We start from the raw sequence: 8955 nt of genomic DNA on the forward strand, positions 1-8955 counted from the left end.
TTTTACAGATGAGGAAACTGGTAAGTGAATTGTTCAAAGTCACATGGCTTGTAAGTAAAAAAGCAAGATCTTTTAACTATAAATCCAGTGCTCTTTCTATCTTTGTAATGTTTATTTGTATGCAAAAATGATGCTTCCCAAAGTGACTATCTATTTGAATCTGACAAAGGCTTTAAGGAAGAGGTAAAATTAATAGTAGGAACTGACCTGAGGAATTCAAAGGGAAGCTAGTTCTAGAAGTATGGGAAGTTAAAAAATACAGTTCCGAGACATATTTACAAATAATTCTGATTAAGAAGAAAAGAAGAAGGCATCTAGAGAGACTGATGTGGTCACACAGATTTTGTAAGGATATAATTTATAAAAGATATAATCAGGGGCGTATAACAAAGACTAAAATCCAGTATAATTTGGGGCTTGAGAAAAATGCTAATGATTGCAAAAAGGATTGTAGCCACATTCTGGGGAAGTCAAAGAGTAAAGAAGTGATAGATAGGCTTTTAAATTCTACAAGTCCAGAACTGAACTTAGCACCTTTCCTGCCCCACCAATCAAATTTGTCCCTTCTCTCAACTTCTATTCCTGGTATCACCATTCTCCTAGACAATTAGGCATTAAACTTCAGTGATCTCTTGTCTCTCCTCCATATACCATATTCAATTGATGGTCAAGTCCTATCAGTTCTTCCTTTGAAATATCTCTCACATTCCATCTATCCATCTAGACAGATCATATTGACAAAGGTTACTTAATTTTGATGAGGTCTGAGGGTACCAAAGAAGAGGTGAGGCAGGAATGAGTGAGGGTCAGCTGTCCAAGGCCCGAGTTCATGGAAGGAATTTTGCTAAATCCAAAGGCTATGGCAGAAAACCTTTATTGTTAAAGAAACACCAAGAGGTATTTTCATGGGGGCATATCATTCTCCAGAGAGAAGTGAACTGCAAAGGGTCATTTTCTGAAGACCCATTTTGTGCATGAGTCTAAGAGAAGTCCTGAGTGGATGTGAAATTTTGCCTGGAGTTGTGACTTCCTTCAAGGAAGCTTATCTTGCTCCAGAGGATGCAAGACCATTTGGGTTTGTAGATCAAAGGAAACGTTTTGTTGGTGATTTTACATAATTTTACAGGGCTGACTCAGATCAAAGTTTTACTCTCATCAATTTGAGATCTCATATTCAAATACTAATACTTTCTCTTATTACCTATGGAACTTTAAATAAATCAGTTAATCTCATTGGACTTTAGCTCCCACATCTGTAAAAGGAAAAAAGCCTCTCTAAGGGCCTTTGTTCAATTCTGTACTGATATTCCTATATTCCTATAATACTTATTTCCTGTCATTCACCTAGACTTAAAGCATTTGATAATGTCACTCATGCTTATCCTTGTGGACAAGACAGAAAAATATGGGCTAGATGATTATACTTGTAGGTGCTTTTAAAGTTGGTTGAATGACTAGACCAACCAAATGAATAGTTCAGAGTTGATTTGGTAGGATGTATCTAGTAGGATCTAACAAGGATCTGGTTTTGACACTGATATTTAGCATAAGTATCAGTGACTTTGATGAAGCAAAAATGGCATATTTATGATTTTTGAACATTATTGAGTATTTTGAAATTATTTCAAAGAAATAAGGTGTTATTCCCAGCAAGTATGAAGAACAAGGAAGAATCTTACAGTAACGTAGATAGTGTATCCTGTTTATATTTCCACTATGGCCAGGGGTTGTTATTTATGCTCAAAGTGTATCCATTCCACTCTTAGAAGAGAAGAAAAGCATTTCAAAAAGCATCTCTTTGTATTTTCATGGAGAATCAAATGTTTCTCTAAAATATTGAAAGGCTTTCAACATGAAAACAAACAAGGAAAGAAATAAGTATTTATTAAATGCCTGGTATGTATCAGGTAATATGCTAAGCATTTGGTCCTCACCACAACCTGAGATGAGTACTATTATTATCTCTGTTTTATACTTGAGGAAATTGAGGCAAGCAGAGCTGAAGTGACTTGGACAGGATTGACATAGTGTCTGAGGCAGGATTTGAATTCAGATCTTGCTGGCTCCAGGCTGGGACTCTATCCACTGTTCCATCTAGCTGCCCCAAGGAAAAAGAAATTCTGAAGAGGCAGAGATATGACGACATAGCTGAAGAGATTTGAGTGTGGAAGAATGTGGCATAAAGAAGGAAGAGAACCACTGAATATTTGGAATTAGGAAATAAATATGAAGCTCTTCCTGAAGAGAAAAAAGTTCCTTCCTAAAGGAACAGATAGAACAGATATTTTCTGATTGATCAAAGAAAGATACATAAGTTCTGTTAGGTGACAGACTACCCAGTACGAATTGAAAACAAATCAAGAAATGATAGATGGTGACTACTTCCTGAGGAGATATTAAGGAAAACAATATCTTGACCTCATAACAACCATAGAGATCTGTTCTCTTCCTGGTTAACATTTGTAATGTCTGATAGGAAATTTCCTGAAACTTCTCAAGCCAAGTAGTTACTATGAGCTTCTTTATAATGTTTACATGGGAAGTAATGAAACTTCCAATGGGGATCTAAAAGGCATTGAAAAAATTATGAAATTAAGTAATGTCAAAGAGAAAAATATTAATAATCATACTGTAATCTGCCTTTAAAGGCACAAATATGCCAGAAATGATTTTACTCAATTTACCATCAAACTAATATCCAAACCACTTCTGACTTGGAGAGAGATAGAGATGTATATAGTTTCGCCCCTGCCCTCAAACATGACTTTTTTCCCCCCAACATAATTTCAGGGCAGAATGAGGAAAAAGGAAAAGATCATAGTATATAGTATACAGTTTGGGTTAATATTCCTGAATAGTTGAGCAATAATTCCCTTCCTTTCTAGGCCATTCCCCTCATTCCTGGAGTAAACAAAAGGACTCTTTCCTGATACACACACACACACACACACACACACACACACACACACACACACACTCACTCTCTCTCTTTCTCTTTCTCTCTCTCTCTCTCTCTCTCTCTCTCTCTCTCTCTATCTATCTATCTATATTTGTATCTATTTATCCCTTTTTAATGGAAAAGGATGAATCATCAGCTCTATATAAATAAGGAGACAAGGATTTAAACAAGAGTAATTTTTTTTAAAGAAAAAAGTTGGATACTATCCACTTAATTCATTAATAAGAAAAGCTTCTTTGTCCTTGACCAAACACCCACCTTTCTCAAAGGGTTTTTCCAAGGGTTTTAGCGGGTATTTAAGAGTCAAGAAATGTTATTTCTCAATATTTCTAGAGAAACTTTAAAAAAAGGTTTTTTATATGTTTCTACAATTATAAACTGAAAAACCTTAGGGAATTAGGAAGAAATGGAAAATATATGAATACTTCCTTGGTTGAAAAAATAAGAGTGTACTTCATTTTAAATGTCTTTAGATTAGAATAGTGCTAAATCTTTAGATTATCAATATATGTGACAAGTGGTGTGGGATAGACATAATTTGATGGGCATCCCTCGGCTACAGTAATGATAGCTACTTATACCTGACTAGTTGCTCTGCTTTCACCAACAATAGAAAACCATGATGTCCCTTAATCAATCATTCAGCAACCTACTACATGCCATTGTGTTAAGCACTGAGAAGTACAAATGTGAAGGATGTCCTGTCGTAAGGCAACTCTAGCCTAAGGTCATCTACTGTTGTCTTAGTGGTTCTGTCAGAAAGGATTCAGTTCATGTTGGATGACTGTTTATAACCCTGAGCTGGCTAAGAAATACTGTAGCAAAGTAATCAAAAAGTTTTGTAGTCTTCTAGAGGAAGAAATAATTATCCTGCAATATTGCTCATTGCTCAGCAGAAGGTGCTCAGGAAACTATGTCCATCTCTAGACAATTCTCCCTCTCACTGACAAACTCACAAGGGTTAGCTCTGAATAGGTTTAGAAAGTATTATATTATATGTGTTACAATTTTACTAACTTAGGAAACTCTCCTATCTCTACTTTCAAGAACTATTCTTGATTTCTCAATCTCCCTTTCTTATTAATGACTATATATTTATTATTATGTGCAATCCATGCTATAGTCACATATTGTCTTGTATGATAAAATTAATAATTAGTGCCTAGAGCTACTCTGTGGAATGCTCAGCTGATTGTTTCTGATCAATTCACAATCATCACTTTTAGGAGGGTCGGGGAGAAGTTCCAAATTCTTCTAGCACCTAAAGGTCATGGCAGATAAAAAAGAGAGGCCATGATTCTAGGCCCTATAAGTGGGGACAAAAGTTGGAATAAAAGAAAGTGGCCCTATTGTCCATCTTATCTTCCACTGATATTTTCAAAAATTCCAATTCAGTTCAGTAATGTTCTGGTTTTGCCTCTGGTTACTGGTCAACCTTGCATCCCAAGTTCCTTGCATTCAAAATCTCTACCACTGTCATCATAGTTCTCTTCCTATGTTACTGGCCTCTCCTATTATGCACCTACCAGTCAGGAAGAAATATTAGAAAATGTTGTAAAACATATGCCCAAGCTCAAAGAATTCAGTGGAGTCACTTTTACTAGCTTATTATGGAATTGCCTGTTAATTTACAAGGTGAAAAGGAAAATTAGTCTTCCTTAGAAGGGGGTATAAGGGAAGAGAGCTTCATGGAAGAGATGACTCAAAGAAGATTCTAACCAGCTTCTTTTTTTTCTTTTTCTTTCCCAAAGCTACCTAATTCCCATTATATTCGACAGGGAAAACTGTGTAGATATTTTTGACCTAAAGACCTGTAGTGTTCACATTGTGAAGAAGGCCAATCCTGGTAAGAAGTGTGAAATTATGAGTGCTTCAGGTTAAAGTCTTCGAATTTCTCTCATGTCAATAAATTAAGAAGGAATTCACTAAGATCTGGAGAAGGAAGAACTGCACTATTGGACAGAATCACTCTCATCTTTAGCTCCAAATTCATGTTCTCATCTGGTTCTACACAATCTGTTTTCCTCAGATGCTGTGGATTATAATTTTTCATCTGCTAAATGCAGATAAATAAATAATCTTCTTCAAGTTTCATTAAATTTTGGCATATTATTACTCATGGAAAATGCCCTCTTTAATGGATTTTCTCTTTAGTATGAAAGAGAGTAGTGGTACAGCCATTTTGGAAAGCAATTTGAAGTTTGCAAACAAAATGACTAAAATGTCCAGACCCTTTGAACCAGAGACTCCATTATTGGGTTTCTATCCCAAAGAAGCCACCAATAAGAAGAAATTCCCCATATATTCCAAAATATTTATAGCAGCACTTTTGTGATAGCTAGCAATTGGAAATGAAGTAGATGGCCATTAATTGGGAGTGGCTAACCAAATTGAGATACACAAATATAATGGGATATTACTCTGCTGTTTGTTATATATATGGACAAAATGAAAAGTTCTATATGAACTGAAGCAGAATGAAGTAAGTAGAGCCAAGAAAACAGCATGCAGAATAACTACAACAATGTAAATGGAAAGTACACAAAAAATTAAAAGTGAATATAATAGAATTATAAAAATCAAGCAGAATTCAAATGAAGAGACATCAGAGGAAATACCTATCCCTTCATGGAGATGGGAGGTTCACATTTGTTATACATTACACTTTTCAGGTTCTTCCAATGTATCGATCAGTTTGGTTGCCTTTTTTTTTCCTTCTCTAAAAAAATCACTATTTATCCAAATATGGCTCTTGGGGAGGAGGAAGAAGTATAGAAGACAAGAAGGAAAAGTGATGTTTGTGATAACTGTAGTGATATGAAAAACAGAAAATACTGATTAAAAACCAAAAAGAAAAAAAATTTGTAGTGATGGCAAACTTACTACCTACAAGGCTACATACTAATCTTAGATAGCTTAAATGGGAAGCCTAGAATCACAGGATTTTTGATTGAAAGAAATCTTAGGTATCATTTAATTTAACCTGTATCTGAAAAAGAATCTCCTTTAAACTATAACTAAAGTTCCAATAATCTTGTGATGAAGAGAGTCATCTACACTCAGAGAGTTGTGGGAATGGAATGTGGACTACAACATAGCATTTTCACTCTTTCTGCTGTTGTTTGCTTGCATTTTTTCTGTTTTTTTCCCTTCTTGATCCGATTTTTTTGTGCAAGATAACTGTATAAATATGTGTATATTTATATATGAAGCTAGAGAGTCTCTTGAGCTCAGAAATTCTGAATGCTGCTATGTGCTATGTTTATCCAGTGTCCTAAGTTTGGCATTAATATAGGGAGTCCTAGGAAGTATAGCAAGTTGCTTATGGAAAGGTAAAAATTAATCCAAATTTGAAGGTCAAATGACTCAAAACTATGTATCAAGTAATCTCTTAGTAGCAGTATTAGGTCTATGAGTTACCCATGCATTTCTTGACTAGATGAGATAAAAAAGCTCCAATCTTAAAAATAAATAAAAAGAAAATATACTTAAGTGGTTATGCAGCCGTTGCTTAAAGACCTAAAAAAAGGGAGAATCTATTACTTAATTAGATCAAATTCAATTTAACACACATTTGGTAGACAGTGTGCATTATCTCCAAAGACAACACATTTCACTTTTGCATGGCTGTAACTTCTATTTTTTTGCTATTCTAAACTATATAAACAGCAAAAATATGAACATTTTAATGTGCAAATACAGAAAAAAAATTAGTATATGAAACTTCAAATTACTATTGCATATGGCTTTTTAAAAAGTAATAATTCAACATATTAGTTTCAAAGCTGTCCTATTTTTCTGCTTCTAAATTATCTATCCATTAATTTTTTAAAAAATGTTTTACTGTTACGCTCTTCATTATTTTATTTTGTTTTGTTTTGACAACAGTATCCCTTGGTAAGGACTACCCCCTGGAGTTTCCATTTTATGAAGCAGCCAGCTCTAATGAAGTCTTCATTTCCCTTCTGGCCCAAATCCTGGCTTCTTGACTTCTAAAGCAAACCTTCCTTCTTTCTTATTTTCTTCATTCCCTCTTTTTTTCCTTCCTTTCTTCTACTCTGTGATCCCTCTATTAGACATATACCCCAATAAGAACAAAGGCCAACAGATAGATCTTATATACATTAACATTCATATTAATAGAAGAACTTTTTGTGGTATCAAAGAATTAGATACAAAGAAGATTCCCACAGACTGAGGAAAAGCTAAACAAATATCAATACATTAATGTAATGCAATATATCTGTGGCTTAAGAAATTATGACTATGAAAAATTCAAAGCAGCATGGGAAGACATAAACTAATGCAGGGAACAGTAAACAAAAGTAGAGAAATAATACATTCAGTGAATAAAACAAGTGAATGGAAAGAATAAAAAACCTGAAACTATCATATTATAATGAAAACCCTTGGTCCTAGAGATAAGAAAATATATTATCCTTTCATCCTCAAAAATGTAGGAAACTATGAATGGAGAACACTGTATTTATCATCAGGCTCAGTTGACATATTGATTAACTTTGCTAAACTATTTTTTGCTTTCTTTTTTAATCTTTCTTACAAATGATGACTCTTGGGGTTGAGGATGAGGGAAAGATAAAGATATTTAGTAATGAAGTTGATGTAAAGACAAGAAGAAATATTTTTTAAAAGAGGGACTCTATCATCCTGGGCCAGTTGTGGGCTTCAACTCTAAAAAAAAAGAAAATGGAAGAACTTGAAAATCACCAAAAATAATGCAAGTATTGGTAAATCTGCCCCTCCAAATTCTACTCATCCAGCCCACTTGGATCCCTCCTACCTACATATTTTTGGTGACGTTGGTTTTGCACTCATACTTTACATATCTCCATCTGTTCACATATGTTTTTCTTCATTCAAGACCTAACTCAATTCTCTGCCTTGCCCTTGAGCCTGTCTTGTGAACTTAACATATTCTAAATTGTGTTCTAATTATAAATAAATGCCTACTAAGTTGAATATAATCAAACACTGACAATTTTGCTCTTACTAGATTATAAGCTTCTTGAAAGCAAGGATTTTTATTATTTTTCACTTAATATTCCTCATGGATGGCAGAGGACTATGTTGGTGCAAGTTGGTAAGATTAAGCCCCTTTCCCTGAACAAAGGTTACCTCTCTTTGATCATGGACCCATTTGGAAGTTCCATGAAATAACCAATCCCATCTCAGAATGTTGGTAAATGCACACAATAAAATAGAATGATAAAGGAAGCCACTTATAGTGAAATAAAAATGCATTATTTCTCCATGCAAGTTCCAAGACTCCCTGAAATCTCTATGGACTCCTTGGAGATCAATGAACACAGGGTTAAGGACTCCTAATATAGAAGGAAAAAAAAAAAAGAGGGAAAACAGCTGATTCATTTGTAAAGTGTAAATAAGCATCATAGAAATTCTAGCAATCTAAGGTATTTTCTTACTTGGCTGTTATTAATGATTGAGCCACTTAAAAGTGCCTTTGCTTCCCCGATTTGTCTGAGGAAACCTGTGTAAGTAGCTTGTTCATTCTTGGATGTCTTGGATAGAGAGCTATTCTAAACAATTTTTCCAGCTGTTGGTTATGCATCATTTTCTGGAGTTGTCTCTCTCCCAACCCCCTGCTTTTCAAAATCATTCCTACCATTTAGGAGATAAGATATAAGACAAAACCAGAGATGGCCATTAGCCACATTTAGTACTTGCTTAACCAGGGTCAAGTGATTTCAATTCTCTTAAGTTTCAATTTCCTGAATTCCATTGCATTCCATAAAACAGAATGGTTTAACACTCGTATTGGCTACCACATAGCTCTGCAGAACAGTAAGTTGTGAACTTTAAAATGCTACCAAAGTTGGAGCCAATATCACTGAAGGTCATCTCCAGCTTCAAGCCCTCCTGGATTTCCCATTCGTGTCTGTGTCAATGGGCAAGTTTCCAAATGAAGTCTCTCTCTTTCTCCCATCACAAAGACAATGCAGTTCCTCAGGCTTTTG

This window comes from Antechinus flavipes, chromosome 2, assembly GCF_016432865.1.
Source record: "Antechinus flavipes isolate AdamAnt ecotype Samford, QLD, Australia chromosome 2, AdamAnt_v2, whole genome shotgun sequence".
In the NCBI taxonomy this organism is placed as follows: Eukaryota; Metazoa; Chordata; class Mammalia; order Dasyuromorphia; family Dasyuridae; genus Antechinus; species Antechinus flavipes.